Source organism: Portunus trituberculatus, chromosome 6 (assembly GCF_017591435.1).
Source record: "Portunus trituberculatus isolate SZX2019 chromosome 6, ASM1759143v1, whole genome shotgun sequence".
NCBI classification, from domain to species: Eukaryota; Metazoa; Arthropoda; class Malacostraca; order Decapoda; family Portunidae; genus Portunus; species Portunus trituberculatus.
In genome coordinates this window covers 5,108,889-5,116,388 of record NC_059260.1, presented here as the reverse complement: position 1 = coordinate 5,116,388, position 7,500 = coordinate 5,108,889, and the positions used below count along the sequence as shown (strand labels likewise).

At 38.1% G+C, this 7,500-nt stretch overlaps 1 protein-coding gene across 2 annotated transcripts in view; it reads right to left on the bottom strand.

Moving 5' to 3' along the window:
* The window catches only part of LOC123518605 (poly(rC)-binding protein 3-like), a 185,268-nt gene that overhangs the window by 176,723 nt on the left and 1,045 nt on the right, over window positions 1-7,500 (bottom strand). The window lies entirely within an intron of this gene.

Genomic DNA, 7,500 nt, shown 5'->3' with positions numbered 1-7,500 from the left:
TCCTTCTATTTCGTCTTCTTAAAAAGGTTAATTAATTTTATCTATTTCTATCTTTTTCATTCCCTATCTTTATTTAATTTTCTATATGGTTCATTTACTCTTTCTTCTATCCACCTAATAAATAAATAAATAAATAAATAAACCACAAGGACACCATACTAAAAGTGTCATTTTCTTAATTCAAAAAGAAATATTAGCAAAAAAAATAATATAAGTTCTTTTCATTTCAATTTCCTTTTTCCTGTTTTTCTTTTTTTTTTTTTTTTGTAAGTTATATACGTAAATGTGTAAGGTTTTGGTATTTTTACGGCTGATTCTCTCTCTCTCTCTCTCTCTCTCTCTCTCTCTCTCTCTCTCTCTCTCTCTCTCTCTCGACTAGTACGTACATATACACGTGTACACTGACAACTATCATTTTCATCTCTCTCTCTCTCTCTCTCTCTCTCTCTCTCTCTCTCTCTCTCTCTCTCTCGCAGAATACAATCAGCATTGACAAATATAAAGGGATAAAAATATATTGAGAGAGAGAGAGAGAGAGAGAGAGAGAGAGAGAGAGAGAGAGAGAGAGAGAGAGAGAGAGAGAGAGAGAGCCGGGTTGACGTCACAGCCTCGACCAATCATATCTCTCTCTCTCTCTCTCTCTCTCTCTCTCTCTCTCTCTCTCTCTCTCTCTCTCTCACAACCATTAATAACTACTTTACCAGTCTCTCTCTCTCTCTCTCTTTCATTTTTATGAGAGAGAGAGAGAGAGAGAGAGAGAGAGAGAGAGAGAGAGAGAGAGAGAGAGAGAGAGAGAGAGAGAGAGAGAGAGAGAGAGCGCTAAATGAATTCCAACATTAGTGTAACTCTGACCTTGAATTCTTGTGCGGGCGAGCAGGAGCGGTGGGGTCAAATTAGCCCACCCCTCCCCCCCAACACCCAGGCAGATAGACCTATTCAAATTCATGGGTGGACAGAAAAGATTAACCTTCTAATCTAACCTAACCTAACCTCAAAAATCTCAAACCTACCCTGATCTCATCCCAACCCAACCTAACCTAACCTAACCTCACCTCAACCCAACCTAACCTAACCTAACCCCAAACTACCCTAACCTCATCCCAACCCAGCCTAACCCGACCTAACCTAACCTAACCTCACCAAACCTCATCCCAACCCAACCCATCCTAACCTAACCTAACCTTATCCCAACCGAACCTAACCTAACCAAACCTTATCCCAACCCAACCTAACCTAACCTAACCAATCCCAACCTAACCTAACCTAACCCAATCCCAACCCAACCTAACCTAACCTAACCCCAAACTCAGCCCAACCTAACCTAACTTCACTATTCACGTAACTTCATATATTCCTTTATTCTTCATTATCATCTTTCTTATCTATCACTTTCTTCTATTCCTTCATTCTTCCTTTACTTTCACCATCATCATCACTATTACCTCTACCCCATCCTTCACTTAATACAACTTGACCTTATCTAACGTAACATAACATTAATCTCACCTAAATTTAACCTAATTATCTTTTACGAAACCTGATAGAATTTCATGTTGCCTAAATTAACCTTTTTTTTATGAAACTCAACCTCACTGGCCTAACCTCATCTCATTTCTTTTTATCCAAGCTGATCTAACCTCACTGACCTTTTTATCTAACCTCACTGACCTTTTATCTAACCTCACTGACCTTTTATCCAACTTCACTGACCTTTTTATCCAACTTCACTGACCTTTAATCTAACCTCAATGACCTTTTTATCTAACTTCACTGACCTTTTATCCAACCTCAATGACCTTTAATCTAACTTCACTGACCTTTTATCCAACTTCACTGACCTTTTTATCTAACCTCACTGACCTTTTATCTAACCTCAATGACCTTTTATCTCTCACTGACCTATTATCCAACTTCACTGACCTGTTTATCTAACCTCACTGACCTTTAATCTAACCTCAATGACCTTTTATCTAACCTCACTGACCTTTTTATCTAACCTCAATGACCTTTAATCTAACCTCAATGACCTTTTATCTCTCAATGACTTTTAATCTAACCTCAATGACCTTTTATCTCTCAATGACCTTTAATCTAACCTCACTGACCTTTAATCTGACCTCACTGACCTTTAATCTAACCTCACTGACCTTTCTCTCAATGACCTTAAATCTAACCTCACTGACCTTTTTATCTAACACAGGAGGTTCAGAAGATTTCCATGGTTACTTATAAGGCTGATCCAATACCATCCTTTACAGTGGCATTGTATATTAGTTTAGTATCCGTCATTAATCGCCTTCATGTTCTCCGTCAGGTTACTGGGGTTCGGCTAGATGCTCTTATCACTCCGGGGGTTCTTGACAAAAAGGTTAAGAGTCCCTGATCTAACCTAACCTGACTTGACCTAACCAAATTTCAATAGATCTTTCGTACGTAACTATGCTAACGTAATCTTGCCTAACCTAACTCAGTACATTAGTTAGTCAGTCAGTCAGTCAGTCTGTTGGTAAGTCAGTCAGTAAGTCAGTTTGTTGGTAATTCAATCAGTCGGTCTTTAAGTCAGAAAGTAATATCAGTCATAGGATTTCATGGTTACTTTGTCAGTCAGTCAGTCAGTCAGTCAGTCAGTCAGGGAATTTCTCAGCTTGCTTTCAACAATTCCAATCTTCCAATCAGCCAGTCAGCCAGCCAATCAGTCACACAATCAACACACACTCCTTCATCACACCCCACCCAATCACACACACTCCACACCCATCACCCCATCAGACCCCGACACTCACCACCACATCCCAGGCGTACAGATACCACCACCACTACCACCACAACCACCACTAACCCATTTCCACACCACTTATTGCCCAAACTCCAGTCACCCCCAGCTATCTTCGTATTCTGAAATGCTCTGTTCCCTTATCTTCTATCTTCAAAGGTGACAGAGATGACTAGCCGTGTTCTCAAGAGTGTTTTCCATGTTAATAATGTAGAAATGTTGTTAATCTGTCACTAGAATCTTAAAAACACACTTAAAAACCTGTGTAACTTAAAAAAAAAACACTACTATTTTAAAACGCCTTGTTCTTCCACCATTACTATTTTCAGAGGCCTCAGAGATGACTTGTGGGGTTTTCACGAGTGTTGCTCCTCTTCATAATGTAGAAATGTTGCTAATCTGTCACTAGAACTTAAAAACAAAATCCTTAAAACCCCGCGTCACTTTACGATTAATATTCAAGGCCACAGAAATGACTAGCCGTGTTCTCAAAGTGTGTTTCTCCTGTTTATAATGTAGAAATGTTAATCTGTCACTAGAACCTAAAAAAATACCCTTAAAGAATAGTGTCACAACTATATAACCGAATTCTCAAGACTATTTTTCCTATCAATAATGTGGAAATCCAGTTAATCGATCACTGGAACCTTCGCAACACGCTTCAAAACCCGTGTCACTTCACCTGAACCCTCTCTGAAGGTATTGAAGATGCAGTGAAGTCTTTACTAAATACCTACCCACACATCATGATATCTTCCCTCCAATGCTACGCCAGTGAAAGACAAACTTGTAATAAGATTGAAGCGGCATGTGTGTGTGTTTCACTGTTTGATCTGCTGCAGTCTCCGACGAGACAGCCAGACGTTACCCTACGGAACGAGCTCAGAGCTCATTATTTCCGATCTTCGGATAGGCCTGAGACCAGGCACACACCACACACCGGGACAACAAGGTCACAACTCCTCGATTTACATCCCGTACCTACTTACTGCCAGGGTTAAATAGTAATAGACCCTGCTCACTGCTAGGTGAACAGGTGCTACACGTGAAAGGAGACACACAAATATCTCCACCCGGCCGGGGAATCGAACCCCGGTCCTCTGGCTTGTGAAGCCAGCGCTCTAACCACTGAGCTACCGGGCCGTGTGTGTGTGTGTGTGTGTGTGTGTGTGTGTGTGTGTGTGTGTGTGTGTGTGTGTGTGTGTGTGTGTGTGTGTGAGAGAGAGAGAGAGAGAGAGAGAGAGAGAGAGAGAGAGAGAGAGAGAGAGAGAGAGAGAGAGAGAGAGAGAGAGAGAGAGAGAGAGAGAGAGAGAGAGAGAGAGCCCATACACATCCCATCCCATACAGTGCATAACGTGACAAGCCAAGATAACTGATAACTACTATTGTGAGGCAGGTGTGTGTGTGTGTGTGTGTGTGTGTGTGTGTGTGTGTGTGTGTGTGTGTGTGTGTGTGTGTGTGTGTGTGTGTGTGTGTGTGTGTGTGTGTGTGTTGCTATTGTTGCTATTACTGTTATTACTGCCTACTGGTGCTGTGCTGGTGCTGCTGGTGGCGGTGTTGTGGTGGTGTATGATTTGTGGGTTTGGTGAAGGGGAGGGGAGGGGAGGGTGAGGGAGGAGGTTGGGACTTGTCTGTTATGTACGTACCTGTATTTCTCACTGACTGACTGACTGACTGACTTACTGACGACTGACTGACTGACCTACTGACGACTGACTGACTGACTGACTAGAAAACTGACCGACTTACTGACTGACTGACTTACTGACTGAATGACTAACTGATTAACTGACTGACTGATCCACTAACTGATTAACTAACTAACTGACTGACTGACTGGAAAACTGACCGACTTACTGACTTAATACTGACTGACTGACTGACTGATTAACTGACTGAATGACTGACTAACTACCTGATTAACTGACTGAATGACTGACCGACTAATTGATTAACTAACTGACTGACTGACTGACTGATTAACTTACTGACTGACTGACTGAGCCCACTAAATACCCGAAGAATGAGCTTATACAATAACAGTCTTTCTTTGTTACATTGTTATCACTATTACTATTATTATCTTTTGCTATCACCTCTATCACCTCTTTATCTTATTCTACTTCCTCCTCCTCCTTTTATCTATTCATTTATCACTTCTATTTTTTTGTGGAGGGAAAAATGCTAAAAAAAATGTCTGGAGATGTATTTTAAGTCAGAGAGAGAGAGAGAGAGAGAGAGAGAGAGAGAGAGAGAGAGAGAGAGAGAGAGATGCATTAGACAAGATCAGAATACCATAGTCTGTCTGCCCTCTCTCTCTCTCTCTCTCTCTCTCTCTCTCCACACCTGCGGCTCAAGGTTGATGCCCTGTAGAACGCCGCCACCACCACCACCACCACCACCACAGAGCAGAATGACAACTGGTTTCCTAGTAGTGTACTAGCACCACCACCACCACCACCACCACCACCACCACCACCACCCACCACCACCACCATCACCACCACCACCACCATTGCCAACACAATAGGTCATATGAATCAACAAGATCTTCCTAACCCTAACAATAATAATAATAATAATAATAATAATAATAATAATAATAATAATATGATGATGATGATGATGATGATGATGATGATAATAATAATAATAATACGAATAATGCTAATTTTGTTGATAATGGTGCTGCTAATGTTGTTGTTGTTGTTGTAGTAGTAGTAGTAGTAGTAGTAGTAGTAGTAGTAGTAGTAGTAGTAGTAGTAGTAGTAGTGATGGTGGTGGTGGTGGTGGTGATAAGGACATGAGGGAGAAATAACAATGAACTACTTATAATTCATCTCTCTCTCTCTCTCTCTCTCTCTCTCTCTCTCTCTCAAAACACAAAAAGATAAACCTCGCTAACCGTTTTCTTTCATTTCTTCGTCTTAATCTTTATTGTTTTCTTCCTAAAGAGGAAAAATAGACCAAAACAACAAACAAGATGAAAAAAAAGTAAATCAAATACCTGACTCAACTTATTCATTCCATTTAATTACCTGGAGGAGGAGGAGGAGGAGGAGGAGGAGGAGGAGGAGGAGGAGGAGGAGGAGGAGGAGGAGAAGAAGAAGAAATGAAGAAAAAGAAGGAAAAGAAGAAGAAAGAAGGAAAAGAAGAAAAAGAAAAGAAAAAGAGAAAGAAAGAAAAAGAAAAGAAAAAGAAAAGAAAAAAAGAAGAAAGAAAAAGAAATAGAAGAAAGAAGGAAAAGAAGAAAAGAAAAAAAGAAGAAAGAAAGAAGGAAAAGAAGAAAAGAAAGAAAAAGAAAACAAACCAAAAGAAGAAGAAGGAAAAAAAGATGATGATGAATAAGAGGAAGAAAAAGAAGAAAGAAGAAGAAGAAAGAAAAGAAGAGCAGGGCAAAATGAGACATACTGATGAAAATAGTCAATAAAAATGGATGCAAACGAAAAGAAGGAATAACATAAACAATAATAACAAGACTAATAACATGTAAAGAGGAAGTAAAGCGAACAATAACAGGGGAAATAAATGGAAGATGATGATGATGACAAAAAAAAAAAAAAAAAAAAAAAAAACGAAAAAAAAGCAAAATGAGATAGTCTAGATAGACAACAAAATAATAATAATAATAATAAAGAAAACGAAGAGGGAAGACAAAGAATAACAAATGATAGAGAAGTAATGTAAAGAAAACATCTATTACACCATCATTATCTTCTCCACCTATTATCATTATCATTCGTCTTCCTTATTCCTTTCTTTCGCATCTATTTTTACCTAAACCTTCTTCTTTATTGCGACTTTTTTTAACCTATTATCATTATTATCTTATTACTTTGCTACATCATTATTTTTTTCCCATTATCCTTTTATTTTTTTCTCTAAACCTTCTTCTTTATTGCAATTTTTAACCTATTATCATTATCTCATTTCATTTCTACCATCATTTGTTATTCTTGCTCTCCCTTCTTCGCTTTCTTTATCACTATTATTATTCTTTTTACCTGTTTATTCCTTTTCTTTATTATTCTCTCCATTTTCTTCTTTATTACCTATTTATCTATTCTTTCTCCGTTTTCTTTTATCATTTTCTATTATCTTTTATTTACCTATCTATTCCTTCTTCGTTTTCTTTGTTATTCTTTCTTTTATCATGTTTTATTACTTATCTACCTCATTCTTTGCTTTTTCTTCTACTATTACCGTTTTCTATTATCAATCTATCTTCTTCTTTATCACATTATTTACTCCCTTTCTTACTATTATCATTTATTCACTCTTCGTTCAAATTTTCTTTCACCATTTCTCTATCTCACATTTCTCACTATCTTTATCATTCATTCTTACTGTTCCCCTTCATTATTCTTTTATTCTCACTATCATCATTATTATTACGTATCTACTTTATTCTTAACCTATCACCAACTTCTCCTATTCCTTCATTCTTCCTTTATTTTCACTATCTATCACTATTACCTCTCTACCCTATTCTCATTACTCTTTATCTATCACTATCCCTGCTTCTATTCCTTTATTTCCATCATCATCATTACTCTTCCCTATCACTATCTTCTATTCCTTCATTCTTCCTTTATTTTCACTATCATTGTCACTATTCCCTATCTACCTCATTCTTATCTATTATCTTCACTTCCATCTTTATCATTACTATTATTACTGCATCTTTTCCATCATCTTCTATTTACTGTTATCGTTCATCATTATCA